Below are 14236 nucleotides of genomic sequence, written 5' to 3' on the forward strand. Positions count from 1 at the left end.
CACTATTTATATTAGAAAAAAAACAACAAAATAAAAGCATTAGGCACCTAAACAGTTAAAGAAAAAGAAAAATCCAAGTGGGCGTTACCAGAGTGATTTCACTGGGGGCGTGTGCTTCTTCCTTTTTCTGACACCATTCATAAGCAGAAACACACCGGGGAAAAAAACAATGATTCTCCGCACAAATGTATCGCAAAATAATGTTTAATGCAAAAGAGAAACCACATTATACAATCAATTAGTGATGAAGGCCGATGTTCAAACTATAGATCACAGTAATGAATGGCAGGGATGAGGCTACAGCACACGTCATATATCTATTGCTCCACTAGGTGGAGCTTTGCAAAATACAAATGAAAATAATGTACGATAGAAAACCAACAATGGGACCAAAACAAAGATACTGAGGAGCCCCAGCTGTGGACTCATGAGAAGACAACCGCCTCCACCTCCAGACACGGATGAGCGTTTCGTCACAGGCTTTGTCTGGGGGTCCTTTAGCATTTTTACCAGTGAATTTGGTGTCTCATGATGGGGCTGTCTAAGGCAGTGTCCGCTGAATCTCCACCAACCTAGCCTGACAGCTTCTTAGTGCCTCTCCGCCCTGCCACTCAATCTCCGCCAATCTATCCTGACATTCTCAGTGCTCCTCCTTCCTGCCGCTGAATCTTCACCAACCTAAGCGGAGAGCTCCTCAGTGCCCCTCCATCCTGCCGCTGAATCTCCACCAACCAAGCCTGACAGCTCCTCAGTGCTCTTCCTTCCTGCCGCTGAATCTCCACCAACCTAGCCTGACAGCTCCTCCGTGCCCTTCCTTCCTGCCCCTGAATCTCCACCAACCTAGCCTGACAGCTTCTCAGTGCCCTTCCTTCCTGCCGCTGAATCTCCACCAACCTAGCCTGACAGCTTCTCAGTGCTCCTCCTTCCTGCCGCTGAATCTCCACCAACCTAGCCTGACAGCTCCTCAGTGCTCCTCCTTCCTGCCGCTGAATCTCCACCAACCTAAGCGTTTTATAGACGATTGGATAATTATTTGGAATGGGACAAAAGAAGAAGCTATGGAAATGATAAATACGCTGAATAAAAACGATTGGGACATTTCATTCACCTCAGAAATAATGAAAAAATAACGTATTTAGATTTGGAAATTAGCCACAAGGGTACGTGTATCATCACAAAAACGCATTTTAAAAACCTTGATTCCAACGGATTTTTGGATTTTAGAAGTGCCCATTACAAAATATGGAAAGAAAACATTCCGTACAGTTTTTTCGCATCAGGAAAAACTGTACTGAAGAGAAAGACTATGAAACGCAGGCTGACATCTTAAAGAAAAGATTTGAGGAAAAGAAATATCCCAAAAAATTGAATATGAAAAAAATAGGGCAAGAAAGCAGGAGGATTGTTTGAGTGAAAAAGAAGGGGAAGAAAATGAGGTGATTTTTAAAGAAACAAAGGCTAGAGAAGGAGGCAGGGGGAAATGTAATTTTATCACGACTTTCCATAGGGGAAACAAAATGATACGCATGATTCTGAAAAAGTACTGGTATATTTTAAAACGGGATCCGATTTTTGGAAAATGTCTGCCTGAGGAACCAGGTATAACTTTTAGGAGGGAGAAAACGATAAAAAGTCTAATAGCCCCCAAGTAGGTTAAGAGATAATAAAAAAAGATCTGAAAAAAATAGAAAAATTAAAGATAATGAGATTGGAGTTTTTAGATGCAGCTCCAGGAAATGTCATACTTGTGGGGTCCTGAACCATGGTGCGAAACAGATCGCAAGCAAAAGTACAGGTGAAATGATTAGAATAAAACAGAATCTGACTTGTGATAGCGATTATATCGTTTACGTGATTAGTTGTAGCGGTGGGCTACAGTACGTGGGGCGCACGACGCAGACGTTACAAGCTCGTATGAACGGGCACAGAAATAGAGCAAAAAATGGGTTTTTAAAACACAGCTTGTCGAGACATTTATTACTTAAGCATGATAAGAATTTTAATATAATGGTGACACCTCTAGAACAAATACCTGTGGAAACTATTAATAGAAATTCTCTGCTTAATCGCAAAGAGACATAATGGATTTATCGCCTTCGTACATTGCATCCCAATGGCCTCAATGATATAGTGGAAAGAATTTAATATATATACAGTACAGACCAAAAGTTTGGACACACCTCATTTAAAGATTTTTCTGTATTTTCATGACTCTGAAAATTGTACATTCACACTGAAGGCATCAAAACTATGAATTAACACATGTGGAACTATATACTTAACAAAAAAGTGTGAAACAACTGAAAATATGTCTTATATTCTAGGTTCTTCAAAGTAGCCACCTTTTGCTTTGATGACTGCTTTGCACACTCTTGGCATTCTCTTGATGAGATTCAAGAGGTAGTCACCGGAAATGGTCTTCCAACAATCTTGAAGGAGTTCCCAGAGATGCTTAGCACTTGTTGGCCCTTTTGCCTTCACTCTGCGGTCCAGCTCACCCCAAACCATCTCGATTGGGTTCAGGTCTGGAGGTCTGTGGAGGCCAGGTCATCTGGCGTAGCACCCCATCACTCTCCTTCTTGGTCAAATAGCCCTTACACAGCCTGGAGGTGTGTTTGGGGTCATTGTCCTGTTGAAAAATAAATGATGGTCCAACTAAACACAAACCGGATGGAATAGCATGCCGCTGCAAGATGCTGTGGTAGCCATGCTGGTTCAGTATGCCTTCAATTTTGAATAAATCCCCAACAGTGTCACCAGCAAAGCACCCCCACACTATCACACCTCCTCCTCCATGCTTCACGGTGGGAACCAGGCATGTAGAGTCCATCCATTCACCTTTTCTGTGTCGCACAAAGACACGGTGGTTGGAACCAAAGATCTCAAATTTGGACTCATGAGACCAAAGCACAGATTTCCTCTGGTCTAATGTCCATTCCTTGTTTTCTTTTGCCCAAACAAGTCTCTTCTGCTTGTTGCCTGTCCTTAGCAGTGGTTTCCTAGCAGCTATTTTATCATGAAGGCCTGCTGCACAAAGTCTCCTCTTAACAGTTGTTGTAGAGATGTGTCTGCTGCTAGAACTCTGTGTGGCATTGACCTGGTCTCTAATCTGAGCTGCTGTTAACCTGCGATTTCTGAGGCTGGTGACTCGGATAAACTTATCCTCAGAAGCAGAGGTGACTCTTGGTCTTCCTTTCCTGGGGCGGTCCTTATGTGAGCCAGTTTCTTTGTAGTGCTTGATGGTTTTTGCAACTGCACTTGGGGACACATTCAAAGTTTGCCCAATTTTTCGGACTGACTGACCTTCATTTCTTAAAGTAATGATGGCCACTCGTTTTTCTTTACTTAGCTGCTTTTTTCTTGCCATAATACAAATTCTAACAGTCTATTCAGTAGGACTATCAGCTGTGTATCCACCAGACTTCTGCACAACACAACTGATGGTCCCAACCCCATTTATAAGGCAAGAAATCCCACTTATTAAACCTGACAGGGCACACCTGTGAAGTGAAAACCATTTCCGGTGACTACCTCTTGAAGCTGATCAAGAAAATGCCAAGAGTGTGCAAAGCAGTCATCAAAGCAAAAGGTGGCTACTTTGAAGAACCTAGAATATAAGACATATTTTCAGTTGTTTCACACTTTTTTTTAAGTATATAATTCCACATGTGTTAATTCATAGTTTTGATGCCTTCAGTGTGAATGTACAATTTTCAAAGTCATGAAAATACAGAAAAATCTTTAAATGACAAGATGTGTCCAAACTTTTGGTCCGTACTGTATATCCTTTTAAAAAAAAACTTTAAGAAAAAATTATTTATTTTTATATGAAAAACTTTTTTCACTTTTCTTGTAAATCAAGTGAATTCTTCGTGGGTAGTAATTTTATTGATACATGTCTTGAGTGGTTTTTAGTTTAGTGATTTGCTGTATAGGGATGTTTGTTTTCACCATTTAATGAAGCGCTATAGATGAAACGGATAGTGAGACTGATTAGACGGCTGTGGTGATTTCCACACTCTTATTTGAATACCGTATTTTTCGGACCATAAGACGCACATTTTCCCCCCAATATTTGGGAGGAAAATAGGGGGTGCGTCTTATGGTCCGAACGTTACCTGCGGTGGTGGTAAAGTGGGATCGCAAGGCACCCCAGGAACGCGGCGGTGGTAACAGCGGCGGCGTCAGCAGAGGTGAACGACTGGGGCCGGCACCTGTACCTGGCTGGGGCCGGTGTCGGGCTGTGAGAAGGCGTGCGGCCTGCGCAGGTTTCCGGTGTGCGCGGCCATCTTCCTAGAGCTGTGATCTACAGGAAAATGGCCGCCCGAGCTGGCGCATGCGCGGACTGGTAGCTCCAGCGGCCATTTTCCTGTAGATCACAGCTCTAGAAAGATGGCCGCGCACACCGGAAACCTGCACAGGCCGCACTGCTTCGCCACTCACAGCCCGGCACTGACCGCAGCCTGGTACAGGCACCAGCCCCAGCCAGAGGCCTCGGCACCAGCACCAGCCCCAGTCCCCGGCCTCAGCCCCAGCTTCAACCCCAGCCAGAGTCCCCGGCCTCATCCCCAGCCTCAGCCCCAGCCAGAGGCCTCCGCAGAGGAACAGGGCCCGGCCCGGCACAGGCTCCACAGCATCTGACCTCTTCTGCTGCAGCCGCCGACTTCTTGAGGGACCCTGCCTCCTGTGACCCTTGCTCCACTGCCCCCCAGGTAAGATACCATACCTATTCAGACTATAAGATGGACCCCCATCTTATAAAAAATATTTTTTTTCTACTTTCCACCCCAAAATTTGGGGTGTGTCTTAATAGTCCGAAAAATCTGGTTATTCTTTTTTTCCTATAAAGCAAAGAGTCACGTGTAATTTTATTCAGATACCGGAGGAAGGCGGTTGTTTCCGCCGAAATGTTTTGTATCGGTTTTTTTACATTCGTTTGCTTGAGCAATAAATTTTATTTGTGGACAAGAAGTTTTTAAACTCACGGGGAGCGCGGCGGCCACTATAGAATATTGGATTATTTTCTATGGAGAGTCCTGGAGGAAGTGCTGAAAAAAAGAAAAATGAAACCAAGTAAAAAAAAAAAAACAATAAGGAATCGGCCTCAGAGCTGAAATCCAAGGTGCAATGTCTCTGTCCATTGTGTGGTCGCAGTCACCGCTTATTGGGATATCTGGAGCTGTTTTTTGGGTGGATTGCTTCATCACTATCACTATGGCCATAGAACTCAATATAATCTCCGGGTCCTGTGTGTAAATGACTTTGCACTGCCATGTAACCCGCACAACACACATCCCCCCTTGCTCTCTTATCTATTGAGACGGCGGCTACACGCGGTAACGCATCACTGCACATCTCCGGTTACATCGTGATTATACAATGTTACTCCATTGCCCCTGCCTTCTGCGCATGCTCAGTAGTGCTCGCTCCGCTACGCACCCCGTTCTGTACACTTGGGCGGGGTCTGCGGAGGTGCGAGGATGACGTCATCCCTAGCAACAGCCGGGCTCTCTGTGCGCGTCCTAGAGACGGAGGGATCTGGAGGACGGAGAGAAGGAAAGGAAAGGAGGAGAGGAGAGGAGAGCTCTGCCCGGAGGACGGCGAGAGGGCGAGGAAAGGAGGAGAGGAGAGCTCTGCCTGGTGGACTGAGAGAGGGCGAGAAGCTCTGCAGGGAGAGTGACGGAAAGGGTGAGAGGCTCTGCGGAGTGACTGATGGAGAGGGTGTGAGGCTCTGCGGAATGACTGATGGAGAGGGTGTGAGGCTCTGCGGGGAGACTGATGGAGAGGGTGAGAGGCTCTGTGGGGTGAGTGATGGAGAGGGTGAGAGGCTCTGTGGGGAGAGTGATGGAGAGGGTGAGAGGCTCTGTGGGGTGAGTGATGGAGAGGGTGAGAGGCTCTGTGGGGAGAGTGATGGAGAGGGTGTGAGGCTCTGCGGGGAGACTGATGGAGATGGTGAGAGGCTCTGTGGGGTGAGTGATGGAGAGGGTGAGAGGCTCTGTGGGGAGAGTGATGGAGAGGGTGTGAGGATCTGCGGGGAGACTGATGGAGAGGTTGAGAGGCTCTGCGGGGTGACTGATGGAGAGGGTGAGAGGCTCTGTGGGGAGAGTGATGGAGAGGGTGAGAGGCTCTGTGGGGAGACTGATGGAGATGGTGAGAGGCTCTGTGGGGTGAGTGATGGAGAGGGTGAGAGGCTCTGTGGGGAGAGTGATGGAGAGGGTGTGAGGCTCTGCGGGGAGACTGATGGAGAGGTTGAGAGGCTCTGCGGGGTGACTGATGGAGAGGGTGTGAGGCTCTGCAGGGAGACTGATGGAGAGGGTGAGAGGCTCTGCAGGGAGACTGATGGAGAGGGTGAGAGGCTCTGCGGGGAGACTGATGGAGAGGGTGAGAGGCTCTGCGGGGTGACTGATGGAGAGGGAGAGAGGCTCTGCGGGGAGACTGATGGAGAGGGTGAGAGGCTCTGCGGGGAGACTGATGGAGAGGGTGAGAGGCTCTGTGGGGAGACTGATGGAGAGGGTGAGAGGCTCTGTGGGGAGAGTGATGGAGAGGGTGTGAGGCTCTGCGGGGTGACTGATGGAGAGGGTGAGAGGCTCTGCAGGGAGACTGATGTAGAGGGTGAGAGGCTCTGCGGGGAGACTGATGGAGAGGGTGTGAGACTCTGCAGGGAGACTGATGGAGAGGGGGAGACTGATGGAGAGGGTGAGAGGCTCTGCGGGGAGACTGATGGAGAGGGTGTGAGGCTCTGCGGGGAGACTGATGGAGAGGGGGAGTGTGATGGAGAGGGTGTGAGGCTCTGCAGGGAGACTGATGGAGAGGGTGAGAGGCTCTGTGGGGAGAGTGATGGAGAGGGTGTGAGACTCTGCAGGGAGACTGATGGAGAGGGTGAGAGGCTCTGCAGGGAGACTGATGTAGAGGGTGAGAGGCTCTGCGGGGAGACTGATGGAGAGGGTGTGAGACTCTGCAGGGAGACTGATGGAGAGGGGGAGACTGATGGAGAGGGTGAGAGGCTCTGCGGGGAGAGTGATGGAGAGGGTGTGAGGCTCTGCAGGGAGACTGATGGAGAGGGGGAGAGTGATGGAGAGGGTGTGAGGCTCTGCAGGGAGACTGATGGAGAGGGTGAGAAGCTCTGCAGGGAGACTGATGGAGAGGGTGAGAGGCTCTGCAGGGAGACTGATGGAGAGGGTGTGAGGCTCTGCGGGGAGACTGATGGAGAGGGTGTGAGGCTCTGCGGGGAGACTGATGGAGAGGGTGAGAGGCTCTGTGGGGTGAGTGATGGAGAGGGTGAGAGGCTCTGTGGGGAGAGTGATGGAGAGGGTGTGAAGCTCTGCGGGGAGACTGATGGAGAGGGTGTGAGGCTCTGCGGGGTGACTGATGGAGAGGGTGAGAGGCTCTGTGGGGAGAGTGATGGAGAGGGTGTGAGGCTCTGCAGGGAGACTGATGGAGAGGGTGAGAGGCTTTGTGGGGAGGGTGATGGAGAGGGTGTGAGACTCTGCGGGGAGACTGATGGAGAGGGTGAGAGGCTCTGCGGGGTGACTGATGGAGAGGGTGAGAGGCTCTGTGGGGAGAGTGATGGAGAGGGTGTGAGGCTCTGCGGGGAGACTGATGGAGAGGGTGAGAGGCTCTGTAGGGAGAGTGATGGAGAGGGTGAGAGGCTCTGCAGGGAGACTGATGGAGAGGGTGTGAGGCTCTGCGGGGAGACTGATGGAGAGGGTGTGAGGCTCTGCGGGGAGACTGATGGAGAGGGTGAGAGGCTCTGTGGGGTGAGTGATGGAGAGGGTGAGAGGCTCTGTGGGGAGAGTGATGGAGAGGGTGTGAAGCTCTGCGGGGAGACTGATGGAGAGGGTGTGAGGCTCTGCGGGGTGACTGATGGAGAGGGTGAGAGGCTCTGTGGGGAGAGTGATGGAGAGGGTGTGAGGCTCTGCAGGGAGACTGATGGAGAGGGTGAGAGGCTTTGTGGGGAGGGTGATGGAGAGGGTGTGAGACTCTGCGGGGAGACTGATGGAGAGGGTGAGAGGCTCTGCGGGGCGACTGATGGAGAGGGTGAGAGGCTCTGTGGGGAGAGTGATGGAGAGGGTGTGAGGCTCTGCGGGGAGACTGATGGAGAGGGTGAGAGGCTCTGTAGGGAGAGTGATGGAGAGGGTGTGAGGCTCTGCGGGGAGACTGATGGAGAGGGTGAGAGGCTCTGTGGGGAGACTGATGGAGAGGGTGAGAGGCTCTGCGGGGTGACTGATGGAGAGGGTGAGAGGCTCTGCGGGGAGACAGATTGAGAGGGAGAGAGGCTCTAAGGGGGAGGCTGATGGAGAGGGTGAGAGACTCTGCGGGGAGACTGATGGAGAGGGTGAGAGGCTCTGCGGGGAGACAGATGGAGAGGGAGAGAGGCTCTAAGAGGGAGGCTGATGGAGAGGGTGAGAGGCTCTGCGGGGAGACTGATGGAGAGGGTAAGAGGCTCTGCGGGGAGACTGATGGAGAGGGTGAGAGGCTCTGCGGGGAGACAGATGGAGAGGGAGAGAGGCTCTAAGAGGGAGGCTGATGGAGAGGGTGAGAGGCTCTGCGGGGAGACTGATGGAGAGGGTAAGAGGCTCTGCGGGGAGACTGATGGAGAGGGTGAGAGGCTCTGCGGGGAGACTGATGGAGAACGTGAGAAGCTCTGCGGGGAGACTGATGGAGAGGGTGAGAGGCTCTGCGGGGAGACAGATGGAGAGGGAGAGAGGCTCTGCGGGGAGACTGATGGAGAGGGTGTGAGGCTCTGCAGGGAGACTGATGGAGAGGGTGAGAGGCTCTGTGGGGAGGGTGATGGAGAGGGTGAGAAGCTCTGCGGGGAGACTGATGGAGAGGGTGAGAGGCTCTGCGGGGAGACTGATGGAGAGGGTGAGAGGCTCTGCGGGGAGACTGATGGAGAGGGTGAGAGGCTCTGCGGGGAGACTGATGGAGAGGGTGTGAGGCTCTGCGGGGTGACTGATGGAGAGGGTGAGAGGCTCTGTGGGGAGAGTGATGGAGAGGGTGTGAGGCTCTGCAGGGAGACTGATGGAGAGGGTGAGAGGCTCTGTAGGGAGACTGATGGAGAGGGTGTGAGGCTCTGCGGGGAGACTGATGGAGAGGATGAGAGGCTCTGTGGGGTGAGTGATGGAGAGGGTGTGAGGCTCTGTGGGGAGAGTGATGGAGAGGGTGTGAAGCTCTGCGGGGAGACTGATGGAGAGGGTTTGAGGCTCTGCGGGGAGACTGATGGAGAAGGTGAGAGGCTCTGCGGGGTGACTGATGGAGAGGGTGAGAGGCTCTGTGGGGAGAGTGATGGAGAGGGTGTGAGGCTCTGCAGGGAGACTGATGGAGAGGGTGAGAGGCTCTGTAGGGAGACTGATGGAGAGGGTGTGAGGCTCTGCGGGGAGACTGATGGAGAGGGTGTGAGGCTCTGCGGGGAGACTGATGGAGAGGGTGAGAGGCTCTGTGGGGTGAGTGATGGAGAGGGTGAGAGGCTCTGTGGGGAGAGTGATGGAGAGGGTGTGAAGCTCTGCGGGGAGACTGATGGAGAGGGTGTGAGGCTCTGCGGGGTGACTGATGGAGAGGGTGAGAGGCTCTGTGGGGAGAGTGATGGAGAGGGTGTGAGGCTCTGCAGGGAGACTGATGGAGAGGGTGAGAGGCTTTGTGGGGAGGGTGATGGAGAGGGTGTGAGACTCTGCGGGGAGACTGATGGAGAGGGTGAGAGGCTCTGCGGGGTGACTGATGGAGAGGGTGAGAGGCTCTGTGGGGAGAGTGATGGAGAGGGTGTGAGGCTCTGCGGGGAGACTGATGGAGAGAGTGAGAGGCTCTGTAGGGAGAGTGATGGAGAGGGTGAGAGGCTCTGCAGGGAGACTGATGGAGAGGGTGTGAGGCTCTGCGGGGAGACTGATGGAGAGGGTGTGAGGCTCTGCGGGGAGACTGATGGAGAGGGTGAGAGGCTCTGTGGGGTGAGTGATGGAGAGGGTGAGAGGCTCTGTGGGGAGAGTGATGGAGAGGGTGTGAAGCTCTGCGGGGAGACTGATGGAGAGGGTGTGAGGCTCTGCGGGGTGACTGATGGAGAGGGTGAGAGGCTCTGTGGGGAGAGTGATGGAGAGGGTGTGAGGCTCTGCAGGGAGACTGATGGAGAGGGTGAGAGGCTTTGTGGGGAGGGTGATGGAGAGGGTGTGAGACTCTGCGGGGAGACTGATTGAGAGGGTGAGAGGCTCTGCGGGGCGACTGATGGAGAGGGTGAGAGGCTCTGTGGGGAGAGTGATGGAGAGGGTGTGAGGCTCTGCGGGGAGACTGATGGAGAGGGTGAGAGGCTCTGTAGGGAGAGTGATGGAGAGGGTGTGAGGCTCTGCGGGGAGACTGATGGAGAGGGTGAGAGGCTCTGTGGGGAGACTGATGGAGAGGGTGAGAGGCTCTGCGGGGTGACTGATGGAGAGGGTGAGAGGCTCTGCGGGGAGACAGATTGAGAGGGAGAGAGGCTCTAAGGGGGAGGCTGATGGAGAGGGTGAGAGACTCTGCGGGGAGACTGATGGAGAGGGTGAGAGGCTCTGCGGGGAGACAGATGGAGAGGGAGAGAGGCTCTAAGAGGGAGGCTGATGGAGAGGGTGAGAGGCTCTGCGGGGAGACTGATGGAGAGGGTAAGAGGCTCTGCGGGGAGACTGATGGAGAGGGTGAGAGGCTCTGCGGGGAGACAGATGGAGAGGGAGAGAGGCTCTAAGAGGGAGGCTGATGGAGAGGGTGAGAGGCTCTGCGGGGAGACTGATGGAGAGGGTAAGAGGCTCTGCGGGGAGACTGATGGAGAGGGTGAGAGGCTCTGCGGGGAGACTGATGGAGAACATGAGAAGCTCTGCGGGGAGACTGATGGAGAGGGTGAGAGGCTCTGCGGGGAGACAGATGGAGAGGGAGAGAGGCTCTGCGGGGAGACTGATGGAGAGGGTGTGAGGCTCTGCAGGGAGACTGATGGAGAGGGTGAGAGGCTCTGTGGGGAGGGTGATGGAGAGGGTGAGAAGCTCTGCGGGGAGACTGATGGAGAGGGTGAGAGGCTCTGCGGGGAGACTGATGGAGAGGGTGAGAGGCTCTGCGGGGAGACTGATGGAGAGGGTGAGAGGCTCTGCGGGGAGAGTGATGGAGGGTGTGAGGCTCTGCGGGGTGACTGATGGAGAGGGTGAGAGGCTCTGTGGGGAGAGTGATGGAGAGGGTGTGAGGCTCTGCAGGGAGACTGATGGAGAGGGTGAGAGGCTCTGTAGGGAGACTGATGGAGAGGGTGTGAGGCTCTGCGGGGAGACTGATGGAGAGGATGAGAGGCTCTGTGGGGTGAGTGATGGAGAGGGTGTGAGGCTCTGTGGGGAGAGTGATGGAGAGGGTGTGAAGCTCTGCGGGGAGACTGATGGAGAGGGTTTGAGGCTCTGCGGGGAGACTGATGGAGAAGGTGAGAGGCTCTGCGGGGTGACTGATGGAGAGGGTGAGAGGCTCTGTGGGGAGAGTGATGGAGAGGGTGTGAGGCTCTGCGGGGAGACTGATGGAGAGGGTGAGAGGCTCTGTAGGGAGACTGATGGAGAGGGTGTGAGGCTCTGCGGGGAGACTGATGGAGAGGGTGTGAGGCTCTGCGGGGAGACTGATGGAGAGGGTGAGAGGCTCTGTGGGGTGAGTGATGGAGAGGGTGAGAGGCTCTGTGGGGAGAGTGATGGAGAGGGTGTGAAGCTCTGCGGGGAGACTGATGGAGAGGGTGTGAGGCTCTGCGGGGTGACTGATGGAGAGGGTGAGAGGCTCTGTGGGGAGAGTGATGGAGAGGGTGTGAGGCTCTGCAGGGAGACTGATGGAGAGGGTGAGAGGCTTTGTGGGGAGGGTGATGGAGAGGGTGTGAGACTCTGCGGGGAGACTGATGGAGAGGGTGAGAGGCTCTGCGGGGTGACTGATGGAGAGGGTGAGAGGCTCTGTGGGGAGAGTGATGGAGAGGGTGTGAGGCTCTGCGGGGAGACTGATGGAGAGGGTGAGAGGCTCTGTAGGGAGAGTGATGGAGAGGGTGAGAGGCTCTGCAGGGAGACTGATGGAGAGGGTGTGAGGCTCTGCGGGGAGACTGATGGAGAGGGTGTGAGGCTCTGCGGGGAGACTGATGGAGAGGGTGAGAGGCTCTGTGGGGTGAGTGATGGAGAGGGTGAGAGGCTCTGTGGGGAGAGTGATGGAGAGGGTGTGAAGCTCTGCGGGGAGACTGATGGAGAGGGTGTGAGGCTCTGCGGGGTGACTGATGGAGAGGGTGAGAGGCTCTGTGGGGAGAGTGATGGAGAGGGTGTGAGGCTCTGCAGGGAGACTGATGGAGAGGGTGAGAGGCTTTGTGGGGAGGGTGATGGAGAGGGTGTGAGACTCTGCGGGGAGACTGATGGAGAGGGTGAGAGGCTCTGCGGGGCGACTGATGGAGAGGGTGAGAGGCTCTGTGGGGAGAGTGATGGAGAGGGTGTGAGGCTCTGCGGGGAGACTGATGGAGAGGTGAGAGGCTCTGTAGGGAGAGTGATGGAGAGGGTGTGAGGCTCTGCGGGGAGACTGATGGAGAGGGTGAGAGGCTCTGTGGGGAGACTGATGGAGAGGTTGAGAGGCTCTGCGGGGTGACTGATGGAGAGGGTGAGAGGCTCTGCGGGGAGACAGATTGAGAGGGAGAGAGGCTCTAAGGGGGAGGCTGATGGAGAGGGTGAGAGACTCTGCGGGGAGACTGATGGAGAGGGTGAGAGGCTCTGCGGGGAGACAGATGGAGAGGGAGAGAGGCTCTAAGAGGGAGGCTGATGGAGAGGGTGAGAGGCTCTGCGGGGAGACTGATGGAGAGGGTAAGAGGCTCTGCGGGGAGACTGATGGAGAGGGTGAGAGGCTCTGCGGGGAGACAGATGGAGAGGGAGAGAGGCTCTAAGAGGGAGGCTGATGGAGAGGGTGAGAGGCTCTGCGGGGAGACTGATGGAGAGGGTAAGAGGCTCTGCGGGGAGACTGATGGAGAGGGTGAGAGGCTCTGCGGGGAGACTGATGGAGAACGTGAGAAGCTCTGCGGGGAGACTGATGGAGAGGGTGAGAGGCTCTGCGGGGAGACAGATGGAGAGGGAGAGAGGCTCTGCGGGGAGACTGATGGAGAGGGTGTGAGGCTCTGCAGGGAGACTGATGGAGAAGGTGAGAGGCTCTGTGGGGAGGGTGATGGAGAGGGTGAGAAGCTCTGCGGGGAGACTGACGGAGAGGGTGAGAGGCTCTGCGGGGAGACTGATGGAGAGGGTGAGAGGCTCTGCGGGGAGACTGATGGAGAGGGTGAGAGTCTCTGCGGGGAGACTGATGGAGAGGGTGTGAGGCTCTGCGGGGTGACTGATGGAGAGGGTGAGAGGCTCTGTGGGGAGAGTGATGGAGAGGGTGTGAGGCTCTGCAGGGAGACTGATGGAGAGGGTGAGAGGCTCTGTAGGGAGACTGATGGAGAGGGTGTGAGGCTCTGCGGGGAGACTGATGGAGAGGATGAGAGGCTTTGTGGGGTGAGTGATGGAGAGGGTGTGAGGCTCTGTGGGGAGAGTGATGGAGAGGGTGTGAAGCTCTGCGGGGAGACTGATGGAGAGGGTTTGAGGCTCTGCGGGGAGACTGATGGAGAAGGTGAGAGGCTCTGCGGGGTGACTGATGGAGAGGGTGAGAGGCTCTGTGGGGAGAGTGATGGAGAGGGTGTGAAGCTCTGCGGGGAGACTGATGGAGAGGGTGTGAGGCTCTGCGGGGTGACTGATGGAGAGGGTGAGAGGCTCTGTGGGGAGAGTGATGGAGAGGGTGTGAGGCTCTGCAGGGAGACTGATGGAGAGGGTGAGAGGCTCTGTGGGGAGAGTGATGGAGAGGGTGTGAGACTCTGCGGGGAGACTGATGGAGAGGGTGAGAGGCTCTGCGGGGTGACTGATGGAGAGGGTGAGAGGCTCTGTGGGGAGAGTGATGGAGAGGGTGTGAGGCTCTGCGGGGAGACTGATGGAGAGGGTGAGAGGCTCTGTAGGGAGAGTGATGGAGAGGGTGTGAGGCTCTGCGGGGAGACTGATGGAGAGGGTGAGAGGCTCTGTGGGGAGACTGATGGAGAGGGTGAGAGGCTCTGCGGGGTGACTGATGGAGAGGGTGAGAGGCTCTGTGGGGAGACAGATTGAGAGGGAGAGAGGCTCTAAGGGGGAGGCTGATGGAGAGGGTGAGAGACTCTGCGGGGAGACTGATGGAGAGGGTGAGAGGCTCTGCGGGGAGACAGATGGAGAGGGAGAGAGGCTCTAAAAGGGAG

General features: G+C 54.8%; 1 protein-coding gene across 1 annotated transcript in view; it reads left to right on the top strand.

The window, feature by feature from the left end:
• Positions 1-5493: 5493 nt before the first annotated feature.
• CCDC81 (coiled-coil domain containing 81) overlaps positions 5494-14236 on the top strand; it is a 67829-nt gene continuing 59086 nt past the window's right edge. The window contains exon 1 of the mRNA XM_073662030.1: positions 5494-5688. The gene's annotated coding sequence lies outside the window, so the exon portion shown is untranslated. The remainder of the gene's footprint in view (positions 5689-14236) is intronic.

This window comes from Phyllobates terribilis, unplaced genomic scaffold (genome assembly GCF_046119375.1).
Source record: "Phyllobates terribilis strain yellow unplaced genomic scaffold, ASM4611937v1 Scaffold_2__4_contigs__length_985480577, whole genome shotgun sequence".
Lineage (NCBI taxonomy): Eukaryota > Metazoa > Chordata > Amphibia > Anura > Dendrobatidae > Phyllobates > Phyllobates terribilis.